Source organism: Propithecus coquereli, unplaced genomic scaffold, assembly GCF_000956105.1.
Source record: "Propithecus coquereli isolate 6110/MARCELLA unplaced genomic scaffold, Pcoq_1.0 Scaffold26, whole genome shotgun sequence".
Classification (NCBI taxonomy): domain Eukaryota; kingdom Metazoa; phylum Chordata; class Mammalia; order Primates; family Indriidae; genus Propithecus; species Propithecus coquereli.
This window is the reverse complement of record NW_012148174.1, coordinates 5244812-5255868: the sequence shown is the minus strand read 5'-3', so window position 1 is coordinate 5255868 and position 11057 is coordinate 5244812. Positions and strand designations below refer to the sequence as shown.

General features: G+C 45.1%; 1 protein-coding gene across 3 annotated transcripts in view; it reads left to right on the top strand.

Annotated features, from left to right (window-relative positions):
• Positions 1-611: 611 nt before the first annotated feature.
• Positions 612-11057, top strand: part of KLHL8 (kelch-like family member 8) — a 33105-nt gene continuing 22659 nt past the window's right edge. For 2 of the 3 annotated variants that reach the window (XM_012647259.1, XM_012647257.1), the window contains exon 1: positions 6862-6930. The gene's annotated coding sequence lies outside the window, so the exon portion shown is untranslated. Of the gene's footprint in view, positions 777-6861; positions 6931-11057 lie in introns of those variants that run through there. The other variant, XM_012647258.1, reaches the window with a different exon arrangement.

The following is an 11057-nucleotide window of genomic DNA, read 5'->3' as shown; positions in this document are numbered from 1 at the left end:
TGGTCTAGGTGATAAGCCCAGCATGAGCAAAAATGTCATAGTCAGAGTTCTGTTTGTTTCTCCAGATCTCTCTTCACCCTTTTCTACCCTGATCGGTGCCAGAAGAGCTAGGCTTTATGGATGAAATTAACAGACCTTTTTGTCCTCTGGCTTTCGACAGCTGTATTTGGGGATGGAAATGTCACTTGCAGAGGTCGAAGGGAAGGAAGGGAGGGAGATTGGTGTATTTCTATCTCAGCTCCCTTCTTGCAGGGTTGACACAAGTTAGCTGCTTTCCTTTAGTTAAGGTTTTTCAGGAGGCCCTCTACAAACAGTTTCTCTCCGCTCCAGGTTCCGTTAACTGCTGTCGTACCAGCTCAGGGGTCCCATGCCACTCCTTGTAGCTTTCCCTAGACTCTGTCCACGTCACTATTACACTCTCCTCAAATTGCCAGAGTGCGCCATGGGCTCCCTGTCAGTGCCCTGACTGAGAGGGTGGGAATAGACTCGATGAGAGAAGAGTGAGATGTTTGGCAGAACTCGAGGAAAAGGTTCATGTTGCAAAGTGAGGGGCGGGGGAGGATGGACATTTCACTTTTACTTTTTCCTAAAGAAAAATGGTTTTCCAGATTTGAAGACAACACTGAGTGAAGTTTTAGAAGTCCTGACTGACGTGTAAATGTCCGCTTACCAACGACCGTGCAGCAAAGGTGATCAGAGCTCTCCTTGGCCTCATCTGTTCTCTACTCCACAGTTGTGAGCATAAAAGAAGAATCTTTGTGCAGTACCTCTACCAGGTAGGCATATATCCACTCACCCTCTGGGCTTTTACGATTGAAGTCTCAATGATGATAAAAGGAGCAACTGAAACCTTCCGAATAGGCCGAATGGAACAACATGCTATTTTATTCTAAATAATCCAGTTTTGCCTGTGAGAAAATAGGCTGAAAGTTTTTCTTCTGGTTCTGTTTCTTTGAAAAGGAAATACAACTTTAGCAATTTCCCTTTTTCAGTGTTGGCTTGTAAACTCCCAAGGGGAATCACTTAGAGAGAGGATCTGAGAATTGGAGCTGCTTTCTGTGCCATCCGTGTAAGGATTATGGGTGCGTGAGTTCTAGATTGTGGCTTCCTGACCTCTGGCAACCATTTAGGGGAAAGAATTACATCATTTACAAAAGATTGCAACACGATAACCTCAAAGTATTATCTTAAAACTTCTATGCAAAATGGTCAAGGTCTAGTGAAGTAAATTCACATACCCTGTCTGATTACTCAACCTTAGTGTCTCTGTGTATCAGTGGTTTTCATCAGCTAATCTCTTCATGGGTCACGACAATTGTACCTTTTGTCTCCACTGACCCAGTAAAAGAATAGTGTTAAATTGCTAATTAAAAAGGAAAGAAAGCCTGAAAGCCTGGACGGACCACTTAGCAATTTGGAAGCAGCCACATTTTATCAGATGCAAATATTATTCTTTTTGCAAGTGGAACTTCCAATGCCTCAAGGTCTTTAAGCGAGACTGTTTTGGTAGACACCATGACTCGGGTACCATACTGCAATGCAATCTAACACTAACCACCCAAAGTTAGCGCAGACTCCACAGGTTAAGGGCACAGTCCCCAGGAAAACTGCCTTCACTTCTGATACCAGCAGCAAGGTTGGGAGTCCCCAGGCCGCCTGCACTTCTGACCAACTGTCTACAAATTTAGATGATCCGATGGCCCCCACAGGTTCAATAATTCATTAGACTTACAGAACTCAGGAAAGCACTATATTTTTGATTACTGTTTTGTTATTATAGATAAAAATCAGGACCAGCTAAGTGAAGAGACACATAGGGTGAGGTCTGGGAGGGTCCCAAATGCAGAACTTCCATGCCCTTTCTTCATGGATTTAGGACGTGTCACCCTCCTGGTACACCAATGTGTCCGACAACCAGGAAGTTCCACTGAGCTTTGATGTCCAGAGGTTTTATTGAGGTTTCATTATGTAGGCGTGATTGATTGAATCATTGGTCCTGCAATTAAATTCAAACTCCGAATCTCTCCCCTCCCCAGAGATCAGGAGGTCAGGTTTATGTCATGTGGCAAAGAATATAGAGGGTGGCCTCATTTATCATAACTTAATATGCAATAGATGCTCCATTGCAAATATTATTACCTGTGCACCTCTGTATGCTCTTAAATCAGGGGTTAGGTCTAGTTGTAAAAAACAAAAAAGCCCTAAACACAATGGCTTAACCAAGATACACGTTTATTTTCATCGCACATAGGTCGACAATCCAGGGCTGAAATGATGGTTCAATGGTCATCAGGGACTCGGGTTCCTTCTATCATTCTTCCACCATCCTATACATAACTTCCAAAGTCAGATAACTTTATAGTCCAAGATGGCTACTAAAACTCAAGCTATCATTTTCAGGAAGAAAGAAGAAGGATAAGAGAGATACTCCCCAACTGGATAAATTCCCTTTAAGCAGCTATCCCCGAAGTCCCATGCAACACTTGCACTTATATCTCATGCCTAGAACTTAGTCTAACTGTGAAGAGAGGCTGAAAAAATATCTTTCAGCTGGGCACATAGTCATCCCTCCAAAAATACTGAAGTTCTCCTACTAAGGAAGAAGACAAAGAAGATGCTGTTTAAGCAGCTAGTGTTGTCTGCCATGTTGCATTTATTTTAATTTTAAAAAATAATTCAAAAACTAAACTTTTCAGAGGTAGATTCCATTATGAGAATGTGAACATTATATCAGAAAGTTAATGTAATATAGAGCTATAGCTTAATGAAAGAAGTATTTTTTCATAGAGATCATACATTTGGAATACATATCAGAATTGAAATGCAATTACATTTGCTTCACTGTGCCAGTTCCTACCGTACATATGGATACAATTTTGCTCAGAAGTATATTGCACATATTTCAAAAATAGTTATTGAAAAAAGTTTCTCTGAATGTGTTTTTCTGGTAACTAAATTCACAGTTCTTGAGTATGGTAGGGATGGAGGTAAAAATTTCTCTCATTTTGTCATTTCCCATATTGCTCCAGAGAGAAAGCCAGTTTCCAACATAGACAGCCTGAGAACTCAACCCTATCCAGGCAGGTTCATGGGAAACGGAAAGGGATTTGACTTGGGCAAGATGGAGTAACAACAGTGAAATGCTAAAGATGAAAAAAAAACCCGAGATTAATAACAAGTTTTTAAAACGTATCAATACTAGTAATCGAAAAAAAAAAAAGAATTTAGTGCACAAAACCAGAATTTAGTGCACAAAACCAGCAGTGTCCATACCAAGGATGCTTTCTGTTTTAGCTCCACCTACAGACCCACCCCCAAACTACCCAAAATAGTCGGTGGAAAAATAGCAGTGTGCCTGCTATGTAAATATATCTTCAAGTAATGTCTTCTAGTCCAGAGCTGCACCCCCAACTCTGCTCATTGAAATTTTTAACTCAAATTCTGTCTTATATAGATATACTGGGGCCACCAGTGAGAACTGGCTATTGTCCTTTAGGAAGCAGAGTTGAGTAGTTGCAACAGAGACCATGTGGCCCAAAATCCTAAAATATTTACTATCTGGCCCTTGACAGAAAATATTTGCTGAACCCTTCTTTATTGCACAAAGTTGATATGCATTCATTTATAACCCATGTATTTATTAAGCACCTATATATCAAGTACTGTGCTCTTATTTTCTATGTAAGGAGATTTCAGATGAATGAAACAGAGATATAACTAATTAAAATGTTCACTGAGTGCTACCTTAGGGGCAACAATAAGTTGCAATGTGAACATACATAGGAGGCATTAACCCAGAATTGAGGAAGGGGTCTGTAACCAAGAAAGGCTTCCCGATTAAAATGGTGTCTAAGCTGATACTGGATGGTGAGTAAGAGGTAGCCAGGCAAAGAGGTAGAAGGAACAGCAAGTACAAAAACCCAGAGAAAAATTAGAAAACTTCAAATATTTCAGAGAAGAGAGTGAAAAAAGGTCAGCAAAGGTTTCAGATATCAGTGTCAGATTGATCACATGGGTAGTGGATGGAAGAATTGTCATTAATTTACTAAAGTAGCACAAGATGGGCCACTGGCCCAAGGCCAGAAAACATCGCCATCCAGGGTGTCTTGGAGCAGAAGGTGGGAAGTGATTGTTAAGGGACACTGAAACACCAGAGGAAAAGTTGGCTGTGGAGGAAAGTGATAGGGTAGGAGTTGAGGGGGGATGAAATAGAACTGCAAGCCAGTAACCCCGACCTGGACAGGGAGGTGGTGGTCTTGCCGGTGGTGTTCAGGCTTTTTCAGGACAATTCACAAGCAAAGATTCTCAGCCGTTCTCTTTAAGGACCTACCTCTGGCTGTAAGCTTTGCTTCTCTAGCAAATGAAGATAAAATTGTCCTCTTCATTAATCTTTCCGAATCCCTCTGCAGTCCACATCTGATATTCTTTTGCAGATTATAAAGCCTTTTATTCCAGGATAAGAGATACAGACTTAAAATGCAAATGTTGAATGAGGTTAAAATATTGCAGTTTATTATGACTAAAGTACAATCAGGCAATGAGCCAACCAGATATTATCAGATCCTTTTCAGTTTTAATTTATGGCATGTTAGGGAAGGGAAAGAGTCTCTAAGATCCTTACTTGTTACGGGCTAGTCTTGTTTATCCTCAAATGGAGCTTAAGAAGGAATGAGTAAAAGCTAAGAAGATACTCTGTCAGATTCAGGAAATGTGTGTTCTTTTGTTTTAGTTGGCATATGTTCTGTTTTGTAAAATACTGTACATATTTTTAAAATAATTATTTGAGAGCATTGTTATGGATATACCACTTTTAAGTGGAAGATCTTTTTCCCCAGTTTATTGCTATTTGGTTTGAACATTTCATTTAATTTTTAGAATTTTTGCCAGACTCCTCTACCCTAGCAAAGAGCTCCAGATTGGGTGTATCTTAGGTGCCCCCCCCACAACCTTGGGCACACCACACATACCACACATACTTTTTCATCACCCGTTGTCTGTTTAGTCCTCTGTCTCCCCAGCTAGATGTTAAATCTCCATGAAGGCCGGGACCATTCAGTTTTGGTTGTTGTATATTTCTCAGTTCATAGCTCAGTGTCTGGCATATAGAGGTGCTCAACAAATATTCTTGAATGAATCAATGATAATAATATTGAAATATTGTGTATATTTCTTCAATTTGCTAGTAACTACAAGTAGTTTATTGTTTTGTATATGTCAATTAGCAGAGAAAAAAGTGTAATTCTGCTCTATAAGCATTTTTAGGAGATATTTCACACTTGAGTAAAAAGTTCAAACTATAAAAATTTTCTCTTAGAATATGGTCTTATTAAATATGTATTGCACTATGTAGAGGCAAAGGGAAAGCTTCCCCTTTGCCCTATGAAAGTTTGCTGAAAAAAATCACCTGACAGATGGCAGTTAATAGGAGAAAAGACATATACAATTTATCTTCACGTGCGTAACACGAGGGAATCACCAATCACAGAATGATTACCCAATAGGGTACAGATGTTTATATTTCCCTTCGCAGTGGAAGGGGAGATGGGGGAAATGTGGCAATTTAAGGGATAGGAAATGATTTTTAGGGGAAAATGAATGGGTTTGGAGAACATACAGTGGCCTGAGACAAAGTATGTTGGGCGCACAGCAGACAATGGTTGTGACAAAACTTTGTCCAGGTGTGTTAGCAGACTTCAGTCTTTCTTCCGGCAATATGAGTTAAGTTAATGAAAACTCAGGGAAGGCAATTGTGTTCTTCTTTGGCAGGTCTGGTTTCTAGGTGGATAAGGGACTTCAGAGAACAACTTCATCCTGTGCTTTGGAGAGACAGAGGATGAGAAATAGGAGTGGGGGTGGGAAAGGTCAGAGAGATTCTGAGGCTCTTCCTCAGTCCTGGATGTCTAAGCATCATATTTTGAGTTATCACTATTCTGAGCCCCAACAATTACATGTTCCAGACAAATTTTATGACTTTTCTTCAGTGCACACTTCTTTAAAACTGATCTTGCTCTATTTTTCCAAGGACATTTGCATTCAATGTGCAAAATACTAATGCTCTAAAGAAAAATATTTTGAAACATTAAAAATTATTTATTTCTATGTAAGAAAAGTGATTCTTTTTCTAGAAATGAAATCTCAAATTCAAATAGTCATTTTGGAGTTTTTACACGTTTCTTTGATCTCTCCCCCCCACATTCCACTTTATTGATATAGAAAAGTTGGTTTATTCCAGCATTTTTATTTGCAATGGCTTTTAGCAGCAATTGCTTCCTTAGGTTTACAGACTGTGAGTATGTATTTATAAACACAAGTTGTTTTGTATACTCTTTGTACAGCATGTGGTGAAAGTGACATGGGAATAAATTCAAGCTTTTCCCCCCTTCTTTTGTTAAAGACGTAAACCATGGGAACCCTGACAACCGCAGGAGGGGACTTGGTGGCCATATAAAGAAACTAAATTTTGTAGCGCCACGGAAGTGAAGTAATGGATAACTCCAGAGGTTTTTATGCGGTGTCCTACATAAAGATCTCCTTCAAGGACGCCCACTAGGCCCTCGTCTGCCTTCACCCGGCAAGGCAAGCACAGCCCAAGCCCCTGAAGACTCGGCCGCCCCCGCGGGAGCCGCCGTGGCGAGGACGTGGGCGGGACTCCGGGGGGAGGGACCGACAACTACGCTTCCCAGAGTGCTGTGCGCGCGTCCCGGCGCGCGCCCTCGCCCCGCCCTCCCCGCGGCCGCCGCTCGCGGGGCTGAGGTGAGAGGACGCCAAGAGGCGGCCAGGGCTCGGCGGGGCCGCGCGTCTGCGGGTCCTCGCGCGGGGCTGGTACGGCGCCGCCGGGGGCCGCGGGGAGGCGCCGGGGTTCGGGAGCCGGGCAGTGCGGCTGCGTTCTGGCGCCGTCGGGAAGCAGCGAGCGGAGGAACGAGTGTCGAGGTAAGCGGACGCCCGTCTGCCCTCACGCCCCTCTTCCTTTGTGCGGTGCGCTCTGCTCACGCCGCTGCCGCCCGAGCCGGCGCCTCCGGCGCGCGGAAACCCGAGCCCTCGTGCGGCCACGCAGACTCCACAGCTGAGAGGGCTTGGGGCCCGGACGGCCGGCGCTCCCGCCCCCGTTGCTCCCCGGCACAGCTTCTGTCGCCTCCGTGGGCACCGGGTCCCGTTTCCCGAGGGGAGCCCCGGCCTCGGGCTCTGTCAGCCTCGCGCGCGGCTCGTGGGTGCCCTCCTCCCAGCCTTTGGAGGAGGAGGAGGGAGGCAGGTGCCTCGCAGGGTCCGGGGAGGGAGCAGGCGCTGTGCGGCTGGCCGGGTTCGGGGCCGGGGAGGGCGGCCGACGGCCCCAGGCTCCCGGCCTGCGGGGGCGAGGCCAGGGGGCCACCTCCGGCCGCGCTCGCGGGGACTCGCAGCCCACCGGGGGCTACCCGCCTGCCTGTCCGGGGCTTGCCCGCCCGGGGTCGCTGCCTGCGCCAGGGCGAGGGAGGCTCTACCTCCGGGGCTTGCCCGCCCGGGCGCTGGGTGCCTGTGCCGGGGCGAGGGGAGCGCTGCCTGCCCGGGACTTGGCGTGCCGGCCGGGCTGGGGCTGCCTTCTCCGGCGCGGGGTCGCAGACCACATCCAAGAGTGCCTCCTGGTGTGACGCCAGAAACTGCAGCCTCTTTCAAAACACGCAGCCGCACGGTGGAGTTGTTTTTCTGCCACGGATGACAGCTCTCTTCTCCTTCCACTGAGTTCTGGGCTTAGCGCGCTTGGTTTCTCCAGGGAGGACGCTTGGTGACAGTTTGCATTTTCTAGCCCGTGCCTCGTCGCCTACCGGACTCGCCTTGTCCTAGCGTTTGGGCGCTCTGGCGTTTGCATTCTTCCCTCTTGGCAGTGTTCATCAGGTGACATTTTGTAGAAAACTTTTTTTTTTCCATTATTCCTTTTACTCTGTTTTAATTGCATAACTTCATTTTTGACTCTCTACCCTAAGCTAGTGTTGCCACTTTGGGAAAGGGATTCTTAGCACCTGCGTGGACACAAGTGTTTTTGGGTACTGTTGCACGTGTTTTTCTCCTGTATAAATTGATGATTGCTAGGCTCTTGGTGTTCTTCATTATCTCTCTGTGAGGGAATCCTCTGCACCTTCCTCGAGTCCTGGCCCTGCCAGAAGGTACGCTTGGGTAAGCAGAGCACTGCTGCTAATACTGCTGGCACCTGGCAAGCTGCTGGCAGGTGGCTTTCGCATTAGCTGCTGCTTTTTTCCTCCTGGCAGTTTGTCAGTGAAACTGACCCACTTCAAACTTTTAGTCATTCTATACGTTGCTTTTAACGCACCAAATTGCATATACATACATACAAAAAATGTCTCAAGGTACTGTATTCAGCTACTTATGTGCACTTCATCATTTTCGTATTTAAAGCTAACTTTTTAATCATTTGATTAGACTTCCGTTACTGTTTTTTAAGATGCTATATTCTGTAATAGTTACAAGTTCTGGGCCGGGCGCGGTGGCTCACGCCTGTAATCCTAGCTCTCTGGGAGGCCGAGGCGGGCGGATCGTTTGAGCTCAGGAGTTCGAGACCAGCCTGAGCAAGAGCAAGACCCCGTCTCTACTAAAAATAGAAAGAAATTATCTGGACAACTAAAAATATATAGAAAAAATTAGCCGGGCATGGTGGCGCATGCCTGTAGTCCCAGCTACTCGGGAGGCTGAGGCGGGAGGATCGCTTGAGCCCAGGAGTTTGAGGTTGCTGTGAGCTAGGCTGACGCCACGGCACTCTAGCCCGGGCAACAGAGTGAGACTCTGTCTCAAAAAAAAAAAAAAAAAGTTCTGCATCCTGACAGGAAACTCAATTCACAGTCAGTGAGAGTAATTTTTTTGTTTGTTTTGAGACAGTCTCACTCTCTTGCCTGGACTAGAGTGCCGTGGCGTCAGCCTAGCTCACAGCAACCTCAAACTCCTGCCTCAGCCTCCCGAGTAGCTGGGACTACAGGCATGCCCCACCATGCCTGGCTAATTTTTTCTATTTTTAGTTGTTTGGCCAATTTCTTTCTATTTTTAGTAGAGACGGGGTCTCGCTCTTGCTCAGGCTGGTCTTGAACTCCTGAGCTCAAATGATCCGCCTGCCTTGGCGTCTCAGAGTTGCTAGGATTACAGGCGTGGGCCGCCGAGCCCGGCCGGGAGTAATTTTTTTCAGAAAGTATTTTCACCTGGTGAGATGGCTCACACCTGTAATCTTAGCACTTTGGAAGGCTGAGGTGGGTCCGTTGCTTGAGGCCAGGAATTTGAGACCAGCCTGAGCAAGATCAAGACGTCTCTACAAAAAATAGAATAATTAGATGAGTGTGGTGGTGTGCACCTGTAGTCCCAGCCACTGGGACTGAGGCTGAGGCAGGAGGATAGTTGGAACCCAAGATTTGAGGTTGCTGTGAGCTATGATGCCCCACTGCACTCTAGCCCAGGAGACAGAGCAAGACCCTGTCTCAAAAACAAAAAAAACAATGTTTCCTCATTTATTAAGAAGAAAGTGAGGTAGACAAATTTTGATCCCTCCCACTTTAAAAAAACATAGAGTTTATTTTTTAGAGCAGTTTTAAGTTCACAGCAAAACTGAGGGAAGGTACAGAGATTTCTCACTACCCTCTGCCCCTGCGGAAATAAATACAGGCTTCCCCACCATCAAAATCCCTCACCAGAGTGGTACATTTGTTAGAATTGCTGAACCTGCATTGACATACCATTATTACCCGAAGTCCATCGTTTACCTTAGGGTTCACTCTTGTGTTGTGCAGTCTGCAGGTTTTGATAACTGACCTTTCTGTATCAAGACTTTTGAGACTAAAGACTGAAACAGGATCCACACTTTTCACCGTCCTCTTCAGAATCACTTGCTTCCTCAGCTCAGAATGGAGACAGGTTCTGGCAGACAAATCTATGTGTCGCCCCAGGAAACTGGATATTTCCAAGGAGTAGGTAAGAGAATTTTGAAATAAGCATGATTTTCAGAATTATTTCACCAGTATTTCACCACTTTTAAGGGACTGTAGCACTTTTCACCATCACTTAAACGTGATTTGTGTCCTCATCTCTTAGCAAGAAAGGGTTTTGTCAAGCAAGTCTATGCTGAGGCCCTGCTAACTGGATATTTCCCCATTATTGGACGAATCATTTGTTGGAACCGTTTTTCGTTAGAGGTGGAGACTGCAGGTCCTACGTCAGTCTTGTGTTTGAGTTGAGGACCCTCAGAGATGGGTGAGAGGTGAAAAGTGGGGATCCTGTTTCAGTCTAAAGACTGAGGGTCGAAAACTCCACCCTCAGATTATGCTAAGGCTGTGATTGTCTGCACATGGATCCCATGAAATAACGTGTAGCTCAATTGCGCTTGAGCATGTTTCTTCTTTCATAAATATTCATGACTCCTGTAGCTTATTAAATATGTACGATCGGCCACCCCACTGAGCATAAATTCCTGTTCCTTTTACCCCTCTTTCAGCGTGCTTGCTCAACTTTCGCCCAAGGATCTGCTTCCCAGCCTGCAAGATGGCCATCTGTAGGTTGCAACTCTTGATGAGAAATAAATTTCTTCTTTTCAAATTTATGAACCTTGTCATTCTTCAGTTGACAATGGTGTGTAGCCTACTACACACCTAGGCTGTGGTGTATAGCCTGTAACTTCTGGGCTACCTGTACTGCATGTTTCTGTCCTGAATACTCTAGGCAATAGAAGTATCTGTGTATCTAAACGTATGTAAACATGGAAAACGGTAAGGTAAAAATAATTGTATTATTATCTTACGGGACCACTGTCATATGTATAGTCTGTCACTGACCAAAATGTGTGGCACATGACCCTACATGTTAATGCTAAGAAAAACATTTTTTATTTTATTTTTATTTTTTTGAGACAGAGTCTCACTCTGTTGCCCTGGCTAGAGTGAGTGCCGTGGCGTCATCCTAGCTCACAGCAACCTCAAACTCCTGGGCTCTGGCAATCCTCCTGCCTCAGCTTTCTGAGTAGCTGGGACTACAAGCATGCGCCACCATGCCCGGCTAATTTTTTTCTAAATATTTTTAGTTGTCCAGCTAATTTC